Source organism: Anoplopoma fimbria, chromosome 1 (genome assembly GCF_027596085.1).
Source record: "Anoplopoma fimbria isolate UVic2021 breed Golden Eagle Sablefish chromosome 1, Afim_UVic_2022, whole genome shotgun sequence".
NCBI lineage: Eukaryota > Metazoa > Chordata > Actinopteri > Perciformes > Anoplopomatidae > Anoplopoma > Anoplopoma fimbria.
In genome coordinates, this window is record NC_072449.1 from 12,279,675 (window position 1) to 12,304,559 (window position 24,885).

At 41.0% G+C, this 24,885-nt stretch overlaps 4 non-coding genes across 4 annotated transcripts; all 4 read left to right on the forward strand.

Annotated features, from left to right (window-relative positions):
* The first annotated feature begins 8,319 nt into the window (after nucleotides 1-8,319).
* On the forward strand, nucleotides 8,320-8,510 carry LOC129097882 (U2 spliceosomal RNA). Its single transcript, XR_008531567.1, has one exon. It is a non-coding gene; the product is annotated as a U2 spliceosomal RNA (small nuclear RNA).
* Nucleotides 8,511-9,488: 978 nt separating this feature from the next.
* Nucleotides 9,489-9,652, forward strand: LOC129097935 (U1 spliceosomal RNA). Its single transcript, XR_008531578.1, has one exon. It is a non-coding gene; the product is annotated as a U1 spliceosomal RNA (small nuclear RNA).
* A 6,212-nt stretch (nucleotides 9,653-15,864) lies between these two features.
* LOC129097842 (U2 spliceosomal RNA) lies at nucleotides 15,865-16,055 on the forward strand. The gene has a single exon (XR_008531561.1). It is a non-coding gene; the product is annotated as a U2 spliceosomal RNA (small nuclear RNA).
* A 979-nt stretch (nucleotides 16,056-17,034) lies between these two features.
* LOC129097964 (U1 spliceosomal RNA) lies at nucleotides 17,035-17,198 on the forward strand. The gene has a single exon (XR_008531585.1). It is a non-coding gene; the product is annotated as a U1 spliceosomal RNA (small nuclear RNA).
* The last annotated feature ends 7,687 nt before the right edge of the window (nucleotides 17,199-24,885 follow it).

Sequence of the window (24,885 nt, forward strand, 5' to 3'; positions counted from 1 at the left end):
TCTGCCCCCGGACTGAAACTGGAACCTGGTTCCACAGAAGAGGAGCCTGATAACTGAAGGCTCTGGCTCCCATCCTACTTTTATATACTCTAGGAACCACAAGTAACCCTGCATTGATTGAGCGCAGCTCTCTAGTTGGGTAATATGGAACTATAAGTTCCTTAAGATAAGACGGTGCCTGACCAGTTAGAGCTTTGTAGGTAAGTAAAAGAATTTTAAATTCTATTCTTGATTTAACAGGGAGCCAGTGCAGAGAAGCTAATACTGGAGTAATATGATCTCTTTTCTTAGTTTTTGTTAGAACACGTGCTGCAGCATTCTGGATCAACTGTAAAGATCTAAGAGACCTATTAGAGCAGCCTGATAATAAGGAGTTACAGTAATCTAGTCTAGAGGTAACAAATGCATGAACTAGTTTTTCTGCATCACTTTGAGACAGGATTTGCCTGATTTTCGCAATGTTACGTAAATGAAAAAAGGCTGTCCTTGAGATCTGTTTTATATAAGAGTTAAAAGACAGATCCTGGTCAAAGATAACTCCAAGGTTCTTAACGGTAGTGCTGGATGCTAGAGCAATGCCATCTAGAGAAACTATATCGTTAGATAATTGAATTCGAAGGTGATCTGGACCTAGTAGGATAACTTCTGTTTTTTCAGAGTTTAACATTAAAAAGTTACAGGTCATCCAGGTTTTTATGTCCGTAAGACATGCTTGAAGTCTAGAGAACTGGTTAGTTTCGTCTGGCTTAATTGATAGATACAACTGGGTATCATCTGCATAACAATGAAAGTTTACTGAGTGTTTTCTGATAATATTCCCCAAGGGAAGCATATATAAAGTAAATAAAATAGGTCCAAGAACAGACCCTGTGGAACTCCGTGACTAACCCTGGTTTTCATCGAGCTTTCATTGTTTACATATACAAACTGAGATCGGTCTGATAAATACGACTTAAACCAGCTAAGTGCGGTTCCTTTAATGCCTATTAGATGCTCCAATCTCTGTAATAGGATTTGTTGATCAATGGTATCAAATGCAGCACTAAGGTCTAGCACAAGTACAGAGACAAGTCCTTGTCTGAAGCTATTAGAAGGTCATTGGTAATTTTCACCAGTGCCGTCTCTGTGCTATGATTCACTCTAAATCCTGACTGAAAATCCTCAAATAAACTATTGTTATGCATAAAGTCACAGAGCTGATTTGCTACTGCTTTCTCAAGGATCTTAGAGAGGAACGGAAGGTTAGATATAGGTCTATAGTTAGCCAACACCTCTGATCTAGAGTAGGTTTCTTAAGAAGAGGTTTAATTACAGCTAGTTTGAAGGCCTGGTACATGGCCCGTCAGGTTAACATCATGAACTCAGTTTAGTGTTGGATCCTGCAGTCAGCTCTGTTCACTAGAGACTACTGGAGCTCTATTAGTTCTTGTTGTGTAGTTCATCATCGGACCATAAAACACGTTCTTCTCATTCAACATTCGCTTCACTTTCTGACTTTGGCTCTCCGTTTCTTTTCGTGCTGCAACTGTGTTTGTAACGTGGCTCTAAATGAGATCATAGTTTCTGATGATTTATATTGTTGCTGGACCAGAGCGAGTCACGTGACCAAGACGACTCCCATGCAACGCTTTATGAAAATCTTGCTTCTTATAAGTGTACTTTCTTGTCTCTTTGTATTTATTCACCGGGAAACATTTAGTCAACTTGCTTCCAGTTTTAAAGAGGCTCCTTTTTTTTCACAGACATTTTTCACCTGCAGAGGACCCTGTCATGATCAGTCTTTGTAAACATTAACACTAATAAAAAATACACTAACTTGTTTGTTCTGAACAGCTGGTTGAACTGCTGTTTGTTCTGAATTCCAGACTGGACCTTGTTCTGCTCAGTGAAAGTGACAGCTTGTCCTCTGTCAGGCCAACCTCCACCAGAACAGAACTTTACCAACTTCTGAAAGCTAAGAAGGGTGTTTGGACTGCAGACATCCTCCTGCAATACCAATGTGTTAAAGTGTCCACTAACCAGTGCAATGTATTTCATAATAGCATCAAAAGATGGTCTGTTATTTTTAAAAACCCTCTGTAAATGTACACACATACAGTGTGTTATGTTCACTTTGTGTACTACACTATCAGTATAGATGTAATAACTTCTTTATGAGGTCTTTTATACCAGGTGTGAGGAGACTCACCTTTCATCTCCTCTATGGCCATGTGGATGAGCCCAAATGTAGCCGTGGACAACATCCTCATCTGAGACCGACTTCAGTGTTGCCGAGTCCTTGACTCTGACGGCCTCGATGAGCAGCTCCAGGTCTGAGCGGTTGTAGATCATCACTCTACCAGCCAGAGCAGACCTGAACACATCATACTTACAGTGAGACTCTGTCCGTATGACGGCGTCAAACCGGTGGATCCAGTGGAAGATGTCCAGACCCACAACCATCACATTGTCCTCCCAAGGCTGGAACAAAGTCTCCACAGCTGTTTGGACCTGAACACAGTAACACCCACAGTCCACATAGAGGATCTTGAGGACAGGTTGATCGTCCAGTCAGAACCTCTCCAGGTCACATTGGTTTTAGCTTCAGACCGGTTCCACTACGGTCAGTACAGTGTGGTGTACAGGTGCTTATGTTGAAGGTACTCCTCTACATGACTCATGTCTCCTGTATCTGCCGCCACACCTTGACCACAGTGTTCCCTTTGGTCCGGTCCCTCAGAAGATGCCCAACATTCCTATCCACATCACGCCTGTAAGTAGATTCACAATCATAATGGTGAGGTTGATAGAGAACTTTCATGTCAGTCTGTTAAATGTCGAAACAGACTGACTAGCTTTTTTACCTGTGCCGCCGGTACTGCTCGTGTGAGTGTTGGTTTGAGGGAAAGGACAACTATTTTGGGATAGATCTACAGGGTAAGTTACAGGATTTTTGCATGATATTGATGTTGTCGTCTTTTCTTAACCGGATTGTGTGGAGAGCAGAGGTTTGTTTTTACCTGATGCAGAGGACCTGTTCTTGGAGCTCCTAGGGAACAAAAGCCCTACTCCAGTGTTGCTCTGGTCTCTTCTGCTGACCGGGACTCATCTCTGCCAGTGTCTGCATGTTTTTGCTGTGGTTTGGTCTTCGTTTGTTTTCACTGGCAACACACCACACTTCATCATGACTGATGTTACTGACACACTTCATAATTGTATCTATTTTTTACTTCATTATAATAAATACCTTTTGATTTACCATCATCAGTTTCCTCCTTTTCTGTTATTTGAACAATTTTCATTCACTATGCTATTCTGCTCTTCCTGTTTCATAACAAATGAATAATCAAATCAACACTCACTTGCTCCTTGTCCTTGATGAACTTCCTGAACCTCTTCATCTGCATCCTTGTGATGTGGGTCACTGGTGTGTGCAGCCACCTCCTCACAAAGCTGAAGGCCTTCAGTATGAGCTCCCTCTGCTCACCACTGACCTGCTCTGTTCTGTCCTTTTGGGTGAGGTACTGGCTGAAGAGCTCCTACATCTCCTGAAAGGTGTGATGATCAAACCCTCTCTGGCCGTAGACACACCTGTTGATATTGGCCTCAAGGAGACTGGAGACTTGAAGCTCTCAGCATATTCAGTGAGGTAGTCCTTCACCCACTGGTCCCCTCCTTCACCTTTCTCTGTGGGTTTGTTAACTCCAGTCTGGTCTTGTCATTTTACTTTATATCAGTTTAGTACTTAATAAGGGACTCAGTATATTAATATCACTGCACTTGAGATAATGAGTAAATAAACTTTGCAAAGATGAATATTAAACACTGATGATAGTTTTGTGCAAACAGATATACACTTACATTGTTTTAAGCATGCCATACATTTTATTAATGGTATTAATATAATAATGATAATATAACATGCTCACTACTTCATGTAGCCCACATCGTTTGCCACAAACCAGTGGAATGGTGTATTCTCATACTGGCCAAATGGAACCACCAGCTTTCCCAGACACAGCTGATGGGATGGTGGGGGAGTAAACTCTCTGCTCAAGGAGCTTCTCTGCAGAGCAGAGGCCTGGTGGAGCAGCTCCTTTGGGGAAGACCATTGTCTTCTCCCTGTAGTCACGGGCCTCTTTGGTCGCCATCACTACGGCCTGTTTCCAGGGGCATTTGGGTTGACGATCGTATTACAGGGGACGCCACCTTCAATTGTAACTGAAATATACTTGTACAGTAACATCACAACAACAAAATATTATAATTATATTAGATATTATTATATTATTTAAAATTAAATATTAAATATTAATATAACATTAAATGTTAGTGTAAAACAGGTCATTTATCATTTTTAGCACCAAGGGAGGAAGAGGAGGAAGTGTCAGAGCAGGATGACAACTGCTAAACCCTGATTACTGCTCCTCAGATTAGAGATCTCTGATGGAGAGTTCTTATAACATTATAACTCGTATATCATATCTCATAACTCCTGGGCCTACAAGACTGACAGACGTCATTCTAGTTCTACGGTTCTCTTTTCTTGGATAATAAAGACCATCGTATTTTGTTCAAGCAGGTGTGTCTAACAGCAGGGGAAATGTATTTTAAAAACAAATACAAACCCTCAAATCCATCCTCAGTATATGTGCTTCACTTCACACATGTATAAATTGTATTCTTTATTGGCTTCCACACTAGTTGTGATGCCACAATCTTGCAGTCGTATAGCTAATACTGATATTTAGTTTGAATCCGAGTGTCAAACTGTCCTAAACTGTGAGAACATACAAGGTTAAACTAACTAAATTAAATACTTCACAATAGAATATCAGATTACAGGTTTTGGAATATTGTTATGCTGCGTTCACACCAAACGCGAAGCCAATTTTTTGTGCGTTTAGTTTACGTGTAGAGTCAATGCACAGATGCAAATATACGCGAGTAGACGCAATTCAAGCCGGGCGGCGCAAATTAGGTGAAATCGCGTGAGTTGAACTATTTCAACTCGGACGGAAATTTGCATGACGCTGTGTTGCGAAAGACAATCAGCGTTGAGATTCACTTCCCGTCATCCTGTCATGGAAGCAAAGTCTAGCACCAATCGATCCGAGCTCCGTTCAGAAAACAAGCATTTTAAAAGTGATTTCCTTGTCGTCTTGCAGAGAGAACTAACTAAACAGGAATTCTGACTTTTTACAAATCTGCATCATTATGTTGTTATTTCGGGGTCCCTTTTTGTACATTTATTGCAATTAAATCACAGTTAAATTGTTTATTTTCGGTCCATACAGATGTAGTAAACCAGCCGACGTGTGGCTTGCTTGATTCAGTGAATACAGCTCGATGAAATCCACCGAGCGCCACCGGATGATGTTATTAACCCAGACAAGACAGCGTTTAGTTACCCGGGATATCTGGGACTGCCACAACAAGCACAAAGCAGAAGTAGTAGATATTTCTTACATGATTGATTGCGGAAGTAACGCGTCGCGAATATTTGCTTCGCTTTTGGTGTGAACGCAGCATTAGAATCATTTATTGCATAGTTTGAAATCTTGAGCTGCATAAAGCAGTTTATGACTTGTCTGATTTTCTACATGTCAGACACTAGTACCAGTGTTGACAACATTTACAGCAAAGCATTCACCAGGGAGAGAGTCTTTGAAGCAGCTTCCCAGGGAGACCCAACTCAACTTGATGGCCTGTTTGAGTACCTGAGAGTTAATGAGAAGCAACTTACGAGCCCAGAATTCACAGGCAAGTAGGCAGGAAGCACTTTTAATGTTTTGTTTTTTATAACTGACTATGTCTTGCTGATATATATGGTCATGTTCGTTTGAAACAGTACAGCCATGTCTCCTTCAAAGTATGTTTGTGCAGTGAAATGGATATTTGTCATGCAGAGCAAGACTGTTTGCTGTTGGCTAAAATACTTCTGTCACTGACAGAAGGTCAAAGAGGTCAGAGTGAATGGATAAGGGTCATTCAATTTAGGAGCTAATGTAAAACACCTATGTAAAGCAAAAAAAAAAAATTCAAAGAAGCTGGAGGTGAATTTTGTTGGTGGCAGCGGGTCAGATTCCATACGAAAACTGATGAAATCATGCAGGTTCACCAGAAACTCCTTCAGCTCCAACTCCAGTGAGGCTTTGGCAGCGAGCTGCCTGCTGCTGGCTGACCCAGATCCAGCTTTGCTGCAGGGTTGGACCTGTGGTTGGAATCTCTGGAGGGGAGAGGAGAGCTCGAGGCCCGACAGCAGCATCTCCTCTTCCTGCCAGGGTGGAGCTTCTCCTCGCTGCTTCACTGGTCCCCGCTGGAAACCGACGCCACGCTACCAGAGACCCAGGCCGTATTTGATCGGCAAAACCATCACAAAATAAAGTTCCTTGTAGTAACTTTGATGTCCATCAGATCACATTTGTCATGAGAGAGTTTAGTGCCTAATCAAATTAAACTTAAGTAACTAACGATGTGCAGAAAACATTAAAAGCCTGTGTCTTTGAAGGTCTTTGTGTTTATTTTCAAATGACTACAGAAAACCTGCATATGTGTGCAAGTAATAAGAGGATGCTCATGGATCTACTACAGAATGGGCCTACTGGGCTCCTCGCTAACAGGTTAGGGCTCCCTGGGTCAGACCTGTGTTTGAAACAACTGCTAACATTTTCTATTCTGAAATCACAAAGTGACATTAAATGAACACAAAGAGAAGAAAAACTACCAAAAGGAAACACTAAAAGATCACAAAGAGAAACGACCAAAAATTGTGACAAAACATCTACAAAGGGAAGCAAAACTACTACAGACGTAATATGACCAAAACAAGAAAGAATATCTACGAATATGAAATGCGACTGAAAAGATGCATAAATTGTCTACCAAGATAATCAAAACAACCAAAAAGAGATGCTAAATGATCAAAACTATGTCTCTTTGAATCTGTGGCTCTTGTTCTTATGTAGAAGAGGTGAGAGCCCTTTACATGTCTGGGCCCAGGGGCCCATTGTCTGATCAATTGCCAATGAGGATTCTTGTATTGTCACAAAATATAATCATGTCCTTTCTGATAAATCTCATTGACCAGCTGTCCAGCCACATGTTACACCAGAAGTCTTGGATGAGGAGATGAGGTCGCTGTCCAGGAAGTTTACAGATTGGGTCTATGGACCTGTTCACTCTTCACTTTACTGCACAAGTTCCATAGACACCAACGAAGACCACTCTGTGCTGGAGATGGTCGTCTTCTGGAGTGAAATTCCGTTATGAAATATCTAATTTAACCTAATTTTAACTTAATATTATCTGGACATGAATATCTCCAAAATAGCGTTGTGGATAAAGAAGGATATATATTGATATGGGGTAGCGTTGAAGCCTCTTTAATGGTGAGGGGAATAGTCATTGGTTTGGTTCTATTCAATGGTCAAAGTGCAGAACGTTTAGAGTACAGCGAGATGGAACTATGAACAGCATGTATTACCATGGAAACAATAACTTGTTCTAAAATAAATGGCCTCTGTTTAGCTCTCTCTTCACATAGTGCTGTCTGGTCTGAACTAGCTGTGCTGTATACACATGTAAATGGTCTTATTTTTTCATCTATTATTGTGAATGTATTATTTATGTTTTTCATAACCTCTATATAAATTAAATGTTCTGTTGGCTAACGTTAGCTAATGCTAAGTGGTTGGGCTAAAGCTTACGTCATTCTGCACACGGTCAAGACCACGTGGATACCTCGTCAGTTAGCATCTGTCCAAGACAACTTTAAGTAAGTTCATCTAACTTACAAACTTGACATTTCTAATACATTGAATAGCGCGTGCATTATTAAGACAGTAAATAAAAGGAAGACAAATAGTTTTCATCTGTTTCAGGACGTTTCACCGCAGCACGTGTGTTTTCATAACGCTAGCTAACGTAAGCTAAGCTAAGGCTAGCTCCCAGCTAGCATACCAAAGTAAACACGAATGTTTTAATGCCGCGAGAGCATTAAAAGAGAGCATCTTACACGGTATTTAATAAAGAATATACTTGTATGAACATAATATTTATCCCAGCGTGTCTCTAACTATATTTATCGGGTTCCTGCTTCCTATTGGACGACAGCGTACCACGTGTCCAGGAAGAAACAAGAAGACGCATTTGTGAACACAAGTTAAATGTAAAGTATCTTAAACTAAACAGCAGAATTGGTAGATTATCCCAAATATGACATATATTCTAATGATCCTGTTTCATGTGTTGAACCAAAACGTTGTGGTTCAGTTCCCGACCCATCAGTGAGACTGACTGTGCGGAGAATGAGGTCCTCTGCTCCGACAGTCACATGGTATCGCTTCTCGGCCTTTTGGCTAAGATCAAGTGTAGTATCTGTTCTTATCAGTTTAATATCTGATACGTCCCCTACCCGGGGACCATATATTAAATTGATTTTTGGAATAGGGAGATGGAATAGGGGCTTGCTCCGTCCACTCCACGCATCGACCTGGTATTGCAGCACCTCCAGGAACGGTGCACCCCATCAACGTGTTAAAGACAAACACTAGAAACAACATAGTTAATGTCACTGTTAAATTAGTTTCTTGCAAAGACAATTGTTGTACTACATGTATGTGTTGCTGCTACATGTATGTGACTAGTGTTGCTACATGTATGTGGCTGTTAAAATGATTCATATTGTGAGTGAGGAAAGCAGTTTGTTCAAAAAAGTCCTTCGTTTATAAAATACTTATTGGAAAACTCACATTGATTTAATCTGTTGTTAGTCTCCATAGTACTGCTCATTATCCAAAAGTGAACCATTGTTATTGTTATTAGTTTGCTGTTAACCAGACATAGAAACATAGAGTGTATATTCAACCAATTAACAATTCATGTGTGTGTATATGTTTACCGAGCTAAACCCTGATGCTGTCTATACAGCAGACCTGCATTAAATCCTTCATGGAGGTAATCATGTTGAGTTTATTTCTTTAACTGTATTATTTATATTTGCAAAACCACTCGTGTTATTCCCACTCCAGACCACTAGGTGGCAGTATATCAGAAGCTTACCAGCAGTAAACAAAGAAAAAGGAAGTGGTTTGAATGGGAGAAAATCTCCAGTCTATGGAGACAACACATGTGTGATTTTATTCTTTCCTCTGTATTTCAAATGTGGATCAAATGAGTTTTGATTGCAGTTTGATTCATCTTTGTCTCCTCTGAACTTGCTGTGGAGCTGTTGCTCATTTGTTGGGGATAGATACAGCTGGTGATTTAAGGTTGGCCTTTGTCATGAAAATACAGCATTGCATTATGGGAAACATAACCCTTATTCCTCAAGTAAAATGTAGATAATCTTTGTCAGCCCTATTACACATGACTTTCCCCATATTAAACTCCTGTAGGTTATTAGAGCCCTTCTAGTCTGTGTTTTCTGGTAATATCTACATAGTCAGCACCATCAGTCAGCATGGTGTGTCTGTGGAAGACTCCCCTGTCTCTGATGTGTACAACTCATACTTACCTGGCAGGGGAGATACCATGATCAAGAAGGTGGTTCACCCAGGGCGAGGCTTAGCCATTGCACTCCGGCTGAGCTGACCTCTGCGAATTCCCCAAATGTGGGAATCTCGACTGCATAATTTGTGGTAGTGGGGGACTGCGTTCGCGCTCTCCCCTGATGAACATGTGGAATAATAATCCAATAAACGAGTCTTCATTTCCATGAGTGACTGTCTGGCATCTGTTACTTTATTCTCTAAACTTGTCAGTGAGAGTAACTCTATAGTGTTTTGTGCCTTCAAAGCCAATTCAGAACAACTGTTGCTTCTTTCTCCTGTTAGTGAAACTCTTGAATGTTTGTGGTGATGTTCTGTTGCCGGCTGGGAGGTCACTGCCTCATTCTTGGTGCAATGTATTTCAACTGTTATTGTTCATCTTTCACATATACAGGAATACAGCAGCACAGAGGCCTGCTCACCTGAACTCCACCTCATGTACATGTTGACCCAAACAAGGAAAGGTGTGCTTTTAATTATTTATTTAGTGATTCCTTTCATCCCGAGGTTCAACCATGCCGGAATACGGAGGCATCCCAGCGTCCGCTTTACATTCAAGAAGAAAATGGAAAGTGTCTGTGGATGTCGAGACTCGTCTTCTCCGAGAGGCTGATCCAAAGAGCCTTACATTTCCTGCCAGAAGACATAAATGTTATTGTGACTCTGAGGGACTTTTTCACACTGTTTACTTCTTTTAATGTTGAAAAACTGGCTGTAATAGTTCAGGGACACAACAGGAGCTACACTCACTACCAGCACCAGCCAAAGCTCTGCCTCAAGTGTGGTGAAAATGGGCACCAGGCAGAATTGTGTGAGCTGACAATTTGCAGGCGATGTCGAAAAATTGGGCATTCTTCTGAGGACAACCAAAGGCAGGAAGTGCAATCTTATTCAGAGATTGCGCCAAGTCTTTTACCAACCAACCAAAGGCAGCAAAGCAAACTGAAAATTACAGAATGGATGACAAGATGACTCACATGGATGAAGCTAATTGAAGAGGCTGGCGATGGCGAGCATGCCCCCCCCCTCACAATGTAGAGCAGACCCAGAGGCCTTTATCAGAATAGTCCTCCTAGCGTCCTGGATTCATAGAGATGAGGAGAAGAGCTGGGAACTTCTCAGACAGTTCTTCTGTGGAGGAGCCTGCCGTGTTTCCCTCCAGTTCTCCAAATGAGGTCTCTTTCTCAACCAGAGCCAGAGTCCAACAGGGAGATGCAGCTCAACCCCGTCACCTTTCAGCAATGAGGTTTAAAGCAAGAATTCCATTCAGAATTTTAACATTGAAACAGCTGTATTAGACATTTTGAATTTTGTTCTTTCCCTTTCTCTTCCATTAATGTAAGAAGTTTATTTGTTATTTTGTTTATTTGTTAGTCTGGATCCAGAGTACCAAGGTAGCAACCATTCTTCTTGGGGTCCACACATAAAACTCAACACAAACATGTAACATACATGAACACTCTGCAACACAACCCACAAAAACCCAGATTATCCTTTTTAACTCATAATCAGATGTGCCAATAGAGAGAGTGGGAGCAGTGAAGAATTAGAGACACATCACATTTATTCCTGTCTTTTAGTCGTTCACCAGCCTTTACTTTGATCCAGATATTTTAACCTTAGCAGTAGTCTTTACTAACCACCTCTGATGTGCAGGAGCCTGAACCAGTGAGTCCAGTGGCGAGGGGGCCCTCAACTGTTTGGCTCAATGTGAACCATTCCGCTCTTCCAAACAGACTCGGGACCTGTCATGGATGGTGGCTCATGAGATCCTCCCAGTCAGGTCCGTAAAGCACTCCTGGGGCAAATCTGCTCACTAAACTTGCCCCTGACCAGGTTGTGGTGCGCCTGAGTCGGTGAGGCATCTGCTCTGGGAGTGCATATGCCGCCAGACCAGTGGGCCACGGCCGGCTCCTAAAACCGGCGGGAGGTCCTCAGTTAGCACAGCTGGTGCTGCATGGGAGCAAAAGTAAAAACCAAACAGTGGCTCACCATAGCCGCCATCAAAGACGCCATATGGACCTCCAGAAACTTGCTGGCAAGGAAGCACATGCAGATCCCCCGTGGCTGTGATCCGGATGGCTACAGGTGGCAGGCCTAGGACACAGCCACAAAGAAGAATTGCCTCTGTGCCCATTCGGACAAAGGAGGCGGAGCCACACGTGAAAAGGTCAAAGCGGCGGCGGCGGTCTGACTCTCCGGGTGAGGCAGGTGGGAAGGAGCAACAGGGTGGGGGTCTCCTCTGAGCACCACGACAGCATCTAGAGAGACCCGATCTGTTTGGACAGGAATGAGTTTCTCTTTGTAGGGACTCGGTACACCCTGCACAGCAATGGACTTAGAAGAGACTTTGACCAATCACTCACTTTAAAAAAGTTTAATACATTACATTACAGTCATTTAGCAGACGCTTTTATCCAAAGTTTCATTACAGTCAGTAGTATGTTACATATCATTCACCCATTCACACACTGATGACAGGCTACCATCAAGGTGCCACCATCAGACTCTAACTAACATTCATCATCCAGTCCACACCGATGGCAAGCCTTCAGGAGCAACTTGGGGTTAGTTAAGTATCTTGCCCAAGGACACATCGACTGCCTCAAAGCGGGTATCGAACCACCGACCCTCTGATTGGAGAACTGGCCTTGCTCTCCACTATGCCTGTGGTGTACCAGAGCAACAGTGCAGTGCAGAAGCAAATTACCACGAAAACAAAATTGCAACAGACTAATACGAATATAATAAGTGCTACAAACTACTACGAATAGGATAAGTTCCACAGTAAAACTTTTGGTCGAATTTTAAGTGCAGCTCCTCTGATACGAGTCAATAAATGCTACGAGGAAGGCTCAGGGTAGTACTTCTTGAGACAGACAGTCAACACACAGACACACACAAGATGAGACTAACTCATGACAATTTAAATCTAAAATTGCTCTTCAAACTTTAGCTTTAATTGTTCAAATATGCATTTACAGATAAAACTTTTTGATTCTTTGACTATTTGAAGTTTTAAAGTGTGTAAACTGTAGTGCTGTGGTGTCAGAAATGTTAGATCTTAACTGTAACACAAATGAAGACTATTTACAATATGTATATATCCATATATGATATTCATATACCATATATATACCATATTTACAGACTCATAACAGCATATTAACAGCTCTAGTAGCTCTTCTCAGAACCCATTTCAATTAATTTTATATATTTTCAATTTATAAGGAGACAAGACTGAACTTTCAAATTCAAGATAAGATCTCTCAAAGGATATTTGTAACGGTAGAAATATTTCCATTTCCTACTTTTTGTGTGTGTGTGTGTGTGTGTGTGTGTGATTTCAGTGATTAGCACAGGTAGTGGTGGAGGCCGAGAGATTGACCAATCAGAGTGAGGAGCTTCTGTTGCTACGGGAAAGGCTTAGGCAACAGTTTCACCAGCCTGTTGTGTTGGTGCTGAGCATTAGCCATCTTTAGCATCACAGAAGCATCATAATAGCATCAAAAGATGGTCTGTTATTTTTATACATACATACATACATACATACATACATACATACATACATACATACATACATACATACATATACGTATGTATACACTGTAATAACTCCTTTGTTTGAGGTCTTTATACCAGGTGTTTTGAGGAGGCTCACTCAACTCTCGTCCAGCCCAGTAGGACCTTTAAGCTCCTCCATGGCCACATGGATGAGCCAGAAAGTGTGACCCTCCTCACGTTGTGTTTGAGCTGCTCCCTGAATATGTAGCAGGTCAAGAGCACGTGACACACCGCTGACGTTCACCACAGGAGGACAACTTTAGTGAGTTAATGTCATGTAAATATTACATTCATATGTATAAATGCACACATTTAAATATCGAACAGCACAGTATATTTTGTTTCACATCACACTATCACTGTGCACATTGGGTAAATGTTATGAGTTCTCTTAGAAGGTCAAATACTCCGGTCAAGGCGTTCTAGTGCCTGGCCGTACGATGGAAAAGGAACAGAGACACATAAAGAAGGATGAGCTCATGCTGCAGAGAAACCAGATCAAAGAAACCCAGTTTCACTAACTGATGAGGCCCTCAGAAAGTCTAAACCAAGAGCCGCCTTCCTTTATTAGGGACCTATCCTATTCAACTCATAAAGTCTTTATAACATGATCGCACTCTGTTTAAGCGCCTTTTAGTTGCTGAACTTCTCAGTACTGCTCACCCGTGCACGTATAACTGCTGGGCGATATACCCTGTTATCCTTCAATAAATGTCACATTTGCTTTTTAAGATGAATCCGTACTTGCACTAGAAGCCTTCTTGTTTTCCACTCAACATTAACTTTGACTGAATAACTTGACATTTCTTATATAATTAATAGCTGTAGGACCTTTTGCACTGTTCCAGATAACAATCATTTGATATTAAGTCAAATATGTAGTCTGTTTCTCTGAATGCCTTACCATAAAGCCAACCAGCCATTAATGCTAGCTAACTGTTAGCCTCATTAATGAAGCTAACTGTTAGCTCGTTAATGCTAGCTAATGTTTGTTCCTATTTGTTTGTTCCGGACTGTTAGCTGGTTAATGCTAGCTAACTGTTAGTGTTACAACACTTGTTAGTCATTCTGCACTAGCATGTCACAGTGGCACAAAACACTGCACCACATGTACATCCTTATTCAGCACAAAGACAACTTTAAAACTTGACATTTAAATCCTGTTGAATAGCGTGTGCATTATTGAAAATAATCAGAATAACAGGACTCCTCAAATAGTTTTTAGCTTTTAAGCTGGCACCATTAGCACTGTGTCTAGTTTATTCTGAAGGTCTTGTTTGTTTGTTTTTAAGTGAGTATGGAAAACCTGCCAATGTTTTAATGTGCAGGTAATGACTGAGGATGATCATGGATGATGCTTACTGAACAGGCCTCGATCACTGAAATGCCCAGATTATTCAACTGATGGTTCTTGACTGTCAAACCTCTATTGGAAAGCAACTAACATTTTTACTGGGAAATCACAAAGATGACAGAAGATGAAGAAAAGGTTAACCATTAGATCGACACAAATAGATCGACTCAGGTGGGTATATATTAAGTATGCTGTATACACATGTAGACTGTCTTTACTGTTTATTTTCATGCCTTATTGTGTATGTATGATTTTTTGGACTTTTCTGTATGAATGAAATATTACATAGGATTTAAGTTGGCTAAAGAATAAATGTTTGCTTAAAATACGCTGTTGGTTACTGAAACTTTTAAAATAATAAAAACTGCCTTTAAACTATTTGTTTGTTCCCGGATGTGATATGGCTGTTAGCCAACATTAGCTACAGGAGGACAACTTTAGTGAGTTAACTTTGACTCAATAACTTGACATTTCTTATATAATTAATAGCCCAGCAGTGCACTATTCAGATAACAATCATCAGGAAGTCAAATTGTTTTGTCTGTTTCTGGGTGTTTACCCGCAGCACGCCCATTTCATTAATGCTAGCTAACTGTTAGCTAGTTAATGCTAGCTCTGAACTAGCATGTCAAAGTAAAAGTGTTTGTTTTTATGCTACAGTTTAACTCTGCATAGTAACAGTGCAGTCCTGTAAATAAATGTGTTTGTTCTTGTTCATCGGGGTGTCCTGCTGGTTTTAGCTGACAGGAGTCCAGACTGGCTTCTAGCCGCCGTCACAGCGGCTTGACGTCACTTCTCCTCCATGACGTCTCATGACGCGTTACTGACGTCAACGTTTCTTAACGACACGTGTCCATGTTGGTCTCTGCCGTCATATAACAACACGAGTTAATTCAGAAGTTAAGATTGTTGAACAACATGTCTCAGGACGCTGGTGACGTTGTTGACGTTTTGACCACGTGATCATCAATCCACGAAGACTGGAGAGGCTGAAACCTCAGAGACGACAGGACACGTGTGTCTGTCTTCATTCTCTTTGGACGTTTTGGATTGAATTTGAACATTACTTTACTTAAACACAAAAGTGTCTTACACGGTATTTAATAAAGAATATACTTGTATGAACATAATATTTATCCCAGCGTGTCTCTAACTATATTTATCGGGTTTCTACTTCCTATTGGACGAAAGCGTACCACGTGTCCAGGAAGAAACAAGAAGGCGCATTTGTGAACACAAGTTAAATGTAAAGTATCTTAAACTAAACAGCAGAATTGGTAGATTATCCCAAATCTGATATATATTATAATGATCCTGTTTCATGTGTTGAACCAAAACGTTGTGGTTCAGTTCCCGACCCATCAGTGAGACTGACTGTGCGGAGAATGAGTTCCTCTGCTCCGACAGTAAAATGGTATCGCTTCTCGGCCTTTTGGCTAAGATCAAGTGTAGTATCTGTTCTTATCAGTTTAATATCTGATACGTCCCCTACCCGGGGACCATATATTAAATTGATTTTTGGAATAGGGAGATGGAATAGGGGCTTGCTCCGTCCACTCCACGCATCGACCTGGTATTGCAGTACCTCCAGGAACGGTGCACCCCATAAACGTGTTTAAAGACAAATCTTAGAAATAACATCGTTTTATCGGTGTTGTGTTAGTTTCTCACAAATAGTGACAATCTGCCAAACCAGCTGTTAAGCTGTATTAAGCTAAATGTATGTTGCTATTAAAGTAACTGAACTAAGACGTCTGTTAAAGTGCTGAGTTCACAGTCCCCTCAATATATGTGGAAAAATGTAAAACTTTCAATTATTCACAATGATTCAGTCCGTCGTTAGGCTTCATAGTACTGCTCATTTCCCAAAAGTATTATACACACACACACCAAAGGTTATATAATATAATTTTCCTTTTGCTGTTATCTATACACAGAAACAGAGATTATATTCAACCACTTTCATCAGGTTCAGCTATCTTAACCTGATGCAGTCTAAAACAACAGACCTGCATTAAATCCTTCATGGAGGTAATCATGTTGAGTTTTTTTCTTTAACTGTATTGTTTATATTTGCAAAACCACTCGTGTTATTTACACTCCAGACCACTAGGTGGCAGTATATCAGAAGCTTACCAGCAGTAAACAAAGAATCAGGAAGTGGTTTGAATGGGAGAAAATCTCCAGTCTATGGAGACAACACATGTGTGATTTTATTCTTTCCTCTGTATTTCAAATGTGGATCAAATTACTTTTGATTGCAGTTTGATTTATCTTTGTCTCCTCTGAATTTGCTGTGGAGCTGTTACTCATTTGTTGCAGTCAAGTAGATACAGCTGGTGATTTTAGTTTGGCTTTTGTTATGAAAATACAGCATTGCATGATGGGAAACATAACCCTTATTTCTCAAGTAAAATGTAGATAATCTTTGTCAGCCCTACAACACATGACTTTCCCCATATTAAACTCCTTAAGGTTATTAGACCCCTTCTAGTCTGTGATTTCCGGTAATATCTACATAGTCAGCACCATCAGTCAGCATGGTGTGTCTGTGAAATACTTCCCTGTCTCTGATGTGTACAACTCATACTTACCTGGCAGGGGAGATACCATGATCAAGAAGGTGGTTCACCCAGGGCGAGGCTTAGCCATTGCACTCCGGCTGAGCTGACCTCTGCGAATTCCCCAAATGTGGGAATCTCGACTGCATAATTTGTGGTAGTGGGGGACTGCGTTCGCGCTCTCCCCTGATAATGATGTGAAATAATAAATCATTAAACATATCCACTAAATGACCTGACAGAGTCTGTATGCTTGTATTTTTTTAGCAAAACATTTGATCTTGAGTAACAATTTTAACATGAAATATATTCAGTATCATTTTATGTGAACGCTGCTCTAATGAATATAAAGTCACAGTGGTTCTATTAATAGGATTAAGTTAACTGTCAGTCAGTGGAGAAGAGTATAATGTTAATTCAATTCAATTCAATTCAGTTTATTTTGTATAGCCCAGAATCACAAATTACGAATTTGCCTCAGAGGGCTTTACAATCTGTGCACATGCGACATCCTCTGTCCTTCCCTCACATCGGCACAGGAAAAACTCCCCTAAAAACCCCCTTTAACAGGGAGAAAAAAGGAAGAAACCTATGGGAGAACGACAGAGGAGGGATCCTTCTCCCAGGATGGACAGAATGCAATAGATGTCATGTGTACAGAATGAGCAGCATAACAGTTCTTAGATACAACACATTCAATGTATATGACATAAATGATTCATATAATAAGACTACATATAATAACAGCAGCAATTATTACAGTAGAATTATAGCCATGAAAATAGGGATAGTAATGTGACTAATAATAATAATCGAAGTAGCAGTGGGTGTCAGTCGGCTCACAGCAGGAGGCACGACTACGGTCCAGGTACCACAACGATTCATGGAAACCTGCAGAGCGAGAAAGCAAAAGGGCTTCAGGGTGGAAGTAAAGCTAAAATGCTTAATGGTACAGGTAATAGTAATAGTAATGTGACTAGTAATAATAATAATGGTGGTAGCAGTCGGTGTCAGCAGGGCCGTAGCAGGATGCACATCCACGGTCCAGGTACAGCCACGATTTATAGAAGCCTGCGAAGCGAGAAAGCACAAAGACTCCAGGGTAGAAGCAAGTCAATAAGCGTAATAGTACAGGCAATAATAATAGTAATGTGACTAATAATGATAGTGGTAGTAGTAGTGGGTGTCAGCAGGGCCTCAGTCGGTGGCACGATGACAGTCCAAATATAACCCCGACTCCTGGGAACCTGCGAGGCGAGAAAGCACAAGAACTCCGGGGAAGAAGCAAAATCAGTAATGTGCATAAATAGGAGATTAATACATAAAGAAGGAGGGAGAGAAGAGGAGAGGAGCTCAGCGTATCCTAGGTAGTCCCCGGCTGTCTAGGCATATAGCAGCATATCTAGGGGCTGGACCAAGGCGAACCTGAACCAGCCCTAACTATAAGCGCTATCAAAAAGGAAGGTCTTAAGCCTGCTCTTGAAAGTGGTGAGTGTGTCTGCCCCCGGACTGAAACTGGAACCTGGTTCCACAGAAGAGGAGCCTGATAACTGAAGGCTCTGGCTCCCATCCTACTTTTATATACTCTAGGAACCACAAGTAACCCTGCATTGATTGAGCGCAGCTCTCTAGTTGGGTAATATGGAACTATAAGTTCCTTAAGATAAGACGGTGCCTGACCAGTTAGAGCTTTGTAGGTAAGTAAAAGAATTTTAAATTCTATTCTTGATTTAACAGGGAGCCAGTGCAGAGAAGCTAATACTGGAGTAATATGATCTCTTTTCTTAGTTTTTGTTAGAACACGTGCTGCAGCATTCTGGATCAACTGTAAAGATCTAAGAGACCTATTAGAGCAGCCTGATAATAAGGAGTTACAGTAATCTAGTCTAGAGGTAACAAATGCATGAACTAGTTTTTCTGCATCACTTTGAGACAGGATTTGCCTGATTTTCGCAATGTTACGTAAATGAAAAAAGGCTGTCCTTGAGATCTGTTTTATATAAGAGTTAAAAGACAGATCCTGGTCAAAGATAACTCCAAGGTTCTTAACGGTAGTGCTGGATGCTAGAGCAATGCCATCTAGAGAAACTATATCGTTAGATAATTGAATTCGAAGGTGATCTGGACCTAGTAGGATAACTTCTGTTTTTTCAGAGTTTAACATTAAAAAGTTACAGGTCATCCAGGTTTTTATGTCCGTAAGACATGCTTGAAGTCTAGAGAACTGGTTAGTTTCGTCTGGCTTAATTGATAGATACAACTGGGTATCATCTGCATAACAATGAAAGTTTACTGAGTGTTTTCTGATAATATTCCCCAAGGGAAGCATATATAAAGTAAATAAAATAGGTCCAAGAACAGACCCCTGTGGAACTCCGTGACTAACCCTGGTTTTCATCGAGCTTTCATTGTTTACATATACAAACTGAGATCGGTCTGATAAATACGACTTAAACCAGCTAAGTGCGGTTCCTTTAATGCCTATTAGATGCTCCAATCTCTGTAATAGGATTTGGTGATCAATGGTATCAAATGCAGCACTAAGGTCTAGCAATACAAGTACAGAGACAAGTCCTTTGTCTGAAGCTATTAGAAGGTCATTGGTAATTTTCACCAGTGCCGTCTCTGTGCTATGATTCACTCTAAATCCTGACTGAAAATCCTCAAATAAACTATTGTTATGCATAAAGTCACAGAGCTGATTTGCTACTGCTTTCTCAAGGATCTTAGAGAGGAACGGAAGGTTAGATATAGGTCTATAGTTAGCCAACACCTCTGGATCTAGAGTAGGTTTCTTAAGAAGAGGTTTAATTACAGCTAGTTTGAAGGCCTGTGGTACATGGCCCGTCAGTAAAGACAGATTGATAATTTCTAATAAGGAGTTGCTAATTAAAGGTAAAACTTCCTTAAGCAGCCTAGTCGGAATCGGGTCTAAGAGACAGGTGGAAGGTTTAGACTTAGAAATAGTTAAAGTCAATTGTTGAAGGTCGATGGGAGAAAAGCCATCTAAATATATTTCAGGTTCTACAGCTGTGGATCGATCGGTACTGGTTGAGGGCAGTAGATTATAAATTTTTTCTCTAATAGTTAGAATCTTATCATTAAAGAAGTTCATGAAGTCACTACTACTGAGGTTTATAGGAATACACGGCTCAACAGAGCCGTGTATTCCTATTATTGTGTAGTTCATAGTTAACATCATGAACTCCGTTGTGACTCACAAACTCAGTTTAGTGTTGGATCCTGCAGTCAGCTCTGTTCTCCACTAGAGACTACTGGAGCTCTATTAGTTCTTGTTGTGTAGTTCATCGGACCATAAAACACGTTCTTCTCATTCAACATTCGCTTCACTTTCTGACTTTGGCTCTCCGTTTCTTTTCGTACTACAACTGTGTTTGTAACGTGGCTCTAAATGAGATCATAGTTTCTGATGATTTATATTGTTGCTGGACCAGAGCGGGTCACGTGACCAAGACGACTCCCACGCAACACTTTATGAAAAACTTGCTTCTTATAAGTGTACTTTCTTGTCTCTGCATTGTATTTTTTCACCGGGAAACATTTAGTCAACTTGCTTCCAGTTTTAAAGAGGCTCCTTTTTTTTTCACAGACATTTTTCACCTGCAGAGGACCCTGTCATGATCAGTCTTTGTAAACATTAACACTAATAAAAAATACACTAACTTGTTTGTTCTGAACAACTGGTTGAACTGCTGTGGCTGCTCGTCATGCTGAACAGAACTTTTCCAACTTCTGAAAGCCAAGAAGGGGGTTTGGACTGCAGACATCCTCCTGCAATACCAATGTGTTAGAGTGTTCACTAACCAGTGCAATGTATTTCATAATAGCATCAAAAGATGGTCTGTTATTTCTAAAAAGCCTCTGTAAATGTGCACACATACGGTGTGTTATGTTCACTTTGTCATCAGTATAGATGTAATAACTTCTTTATGAGGTCTTTTATACCAGGTGTTTTGAGGAGACTCACCTTTCATCTCCTCTATGGCCATGTGGATGAGCCCAAATGTAGCCGTGGACAACATCCTCATCTGAGACCGACTTCAGCATTGCAGAGTCCTTGACTCTGACGGCCTCGATGAGCAGCTCCAGGTCTGAGCGGTTGTAGACCATCACTGTACCAGCCAGAGCAGACCTGAACACATCATACTTACAGTGAGACTCTGTCCGTATGACGGTGTCAAACCGGTGGATCCAGTGGAAGATGTCCGGACGCACAACCATCACATTGTCCTCTCAAGGTTGGAACAAAGTCTCCACAGCTGTTTGGACCTGAACACAGTAACACCCACAGTCCACATAGAGGATCTTGGGGACAGGTTGATCGTCCAGTCAGAACCTCTCCAGGTCACATTGGTTTTAGCTTCAGACCGGTTCCACTACGGTCAGTACAGTGTGGTGTACAGGTGCTTATGTTGAAGGTACTCCTCTACATGTCTCCTGTATCTGCCGCCACACCTTGACCACAGTGTTCCCTTTGGTCCGGTCCCTCAGAAGATGCCCAACATTCCTATCCACATCACACCTGTAAGTAGATTCACAATCATAATGGTGAGGTTGATAGAGAACTTTCATGTCAGTCTGTTAAATGTCGAAACAGACTGACTAGCTTTTTTTACCTGTGCCGCCGGTACTGCTCGTGTGAGTGTTGGTTTGAGGGAAAGGACAACTATTTTGGGATAGATCTACAGGGTAAGTTACAGGATTTTTGCATGATATTGATGTTGTCGTCTTTTCTTAACCGGATTGTGTGGAGAGCAGAGGTTACCTGATGCAGAGGACCTGTTCTTGGAGCTCCTAGGGAACAAAAGCCCTACTCCAGTGTTGCTCTGGTCTCTTCTGCTGACCGGGACTCATCTCTGCCAGTGTCTGCACGTTTTTGCTGTGGTTTGGTCTTCGTTTGTTTTCACTGGCAACACACCACACTTCATCATGACTGATGTTACTGACACACTTCATAATTGTATCTATTTTTTTACTTCATTATAATAAATACCTTTTGATTTACCATCATCAGTTTCCTCCTTTTCTGTTATTTGAACAATTTTCATTCACTATGCTATTCTGCTCTTCCTGTTTCATAACAAATGAATAATCAAATCAACACTCACTTGCTCCTTGTCCTTGATGAACTTCCTGAACCTCTTCATCTGCATCCTTGTGATGTGGGTCACTGGTGTGTGCAGCCACCTCCTCACAAAGCTGAAGGCCTTCAGTATGAGCTCCCTCTGCTCACCACTGACCTGCTCTGTTCTGTCCTTTTGGGTGAGGTTCTGGCTGAAGAGCTCCTACATCTCCTGAAAGGTGTGATGATCAAACCCTCTCTGGCCGTAGACACACCTGTTGATATTGGCCTCAAGGAGACTGGAGACTTGAAGCTCTCAGCATATTCAGTGAGGTAGTCCTTCACCCACTGGTCCCCTCCTTCACCTTTCTCTGTGGGTTTGTTAACTCCAGTCTGGTCTTGTCATTTTACTTTATATCAGTTTAGTACTTAATAAGGGACTCAGTATATTAATATCACTGCACTTGAGATAATGAGTAAATAAACTTTGCAAAGATGAATATTAAACACTGATGATAGTTTTGTGCAAACAGATATACACTTACATTGTTTTAAGCATGCCATACATTTTATTAATGGTATTAATATAATAATGATAATATAACATGCTCACTACTTCATGTAGCCCACATCGTTTGCCACAAACCAGTGGAATGGTGTATTCTCATACTGGCCAAATGGAACCACCAGCTTTCCCAGACACAGCTGATGGGATGGTGGGGGGTAAACTCTCTGCTCCAAGGAGCTTCTCTGCAGAGCAGAGGCCTGGTGGAGCAGCTCCTTTGGGGAAGACCATTGTCTTCTCCCTGTAGTCACGGGCCTCTTTGGTCGCCATCACTACGGCCTGTTTCCAGGGGCATTTGGGTTGACGATGCGTATTACAGGGGACGCCACCTTCAATTGTAACTGAAATATACTTGTACAGTAACATCACAACAACAAAATATTATAATTATATTAGATATTATTATATTATTTAAATATTAAATATTAAATATTAATATAACATTAAATGTTAGTGTAAAACAGGTCATTTATCATTTTTAGCACCAAGGGAGGAAGAGGAGGAAGTGTCAGAGCAGGATGACAACTGCTAAACCCTGATTACTGCTCCTCAGATTAGAGATCTCTGATGGAGAGTTCTTATAACATTATAACTCGTATATCATATCTCATAACTCCTGGGCCTACAAGACTGACAGACGTCATTCTAGTTCTACGGTTCTCTTTTCTTGGATAATAAAGACCATCGTATTTTGTTCAAGCAGGTGTGTCTAACAGCAGGGAAAATGTATTTTAAAAACAAATACAAACCCTCAAATCCATCCTCAGTATATGTGCTTCACTTCACACATGTATAAATTGTATTCTTTATTGGCTTCCACACTAGTTGTGATGCCACAATCTTGCAGTCGTATAGCTAATACTGATATTTAGTTTGAATCCGAGTGTCAAACTGTCCTAAACTGTGAGAACATACAAGGTTAAACTAACTAAATTAAATACTTCACAATAGAATATCAGATTACAGGTTTTGGAATATTGTTATGCTGCGTTCACACCAAACGCGAAGCCAATTTTTTGTGCGTTTAGTTTACGTGTAGAGTCAATGCACAGATGCAAATATACGCGAGTAGACGCAATTCAAGCCGGGCGGCGCAAATTAGGTGAAATCGCGTGAGTTGAACTATTTCAACTCGGACGAAAATTTGCATGACGCTGTGTTGCGAAAGCCAATCAGCGTTGAGATTCACTTCCCGTCATCCTGTCATGGAAGCAAAGTCTAGCACCAATCGATCCGAGCTCCGTTCAGAAAACAAGCATTTTAAAAGTGATTTCCTTGTCGTCTTGCAGAGAGAACTAACTAAACAGGAATTCTGACTTTTTACAAATCTGCATCATTATGTTGTTATTTCGGGGTCCCTTTTTGTACATTTATTGCAATTAAATCACAGTTAAATTGTTTATTTTCGGTCCATACAGATGTAGTAAACCAGCCGACGTGTGGCTTGCTTGATTCAGTGAATACAGCTCGATGAAATCCACCGAGCGCCACCGGATGATGTTATTAACCCAGACAAGACAGCGTTTAGTTACCCGGGATATCTGGGACTGCCACAACAAGCACAAAGCAGAAGTAGTAGATATTTCTTACATGATTGATTGCGGAAGTAACGCGTCGCGAATATTTGCTTCGCTTTTGGTGTGAACGCGGCATTAGAATCATTTATTGCATAGTTTGAAATCTTGAGCTGCATAAAGCAGTTTATGACTTGTCTGATTTTCTACATGTCAGACACTAGTACCAGTGTTGACAACATTTACAGCAAAGCATTCACCAGGGAGAGAGTCTTTGAAGCAGCTTCCCAGGGAGACCCAACTCAACTTGATGGCCTGTTTGAGTACCTGAGAGTTAATGAGAAGCAACTTACGAGCCCAGAATTCACAGGCAAGTAGGCAGGAAGCACTTTTAATGTTTTGTTTTTTATAACTGACTATGTCTTGCTGATATATATGGTCATGTTCGTTTGAAACAGTACAGCCATGTCTCCTTCAAAGTATGTTTGTGCAGTGAAATGGATATTTGTCATGCAGAGCAAGACTGTTTGCTGTTGGCTAAAATACTTCTGTCACTGACAGAAGGTCAAAGAGGTCAGAGTGAATGGATAAGGGTCATTAAATTTAGGAGCTAATGTGAAACACCTCCTATGTAAAGAAAAAAAAAAACTCCAAAGAAGCTGGAGGTGAATTTTGTTGGTGGCAGCGGGTCAGATTCCATACGAAAACTGATGA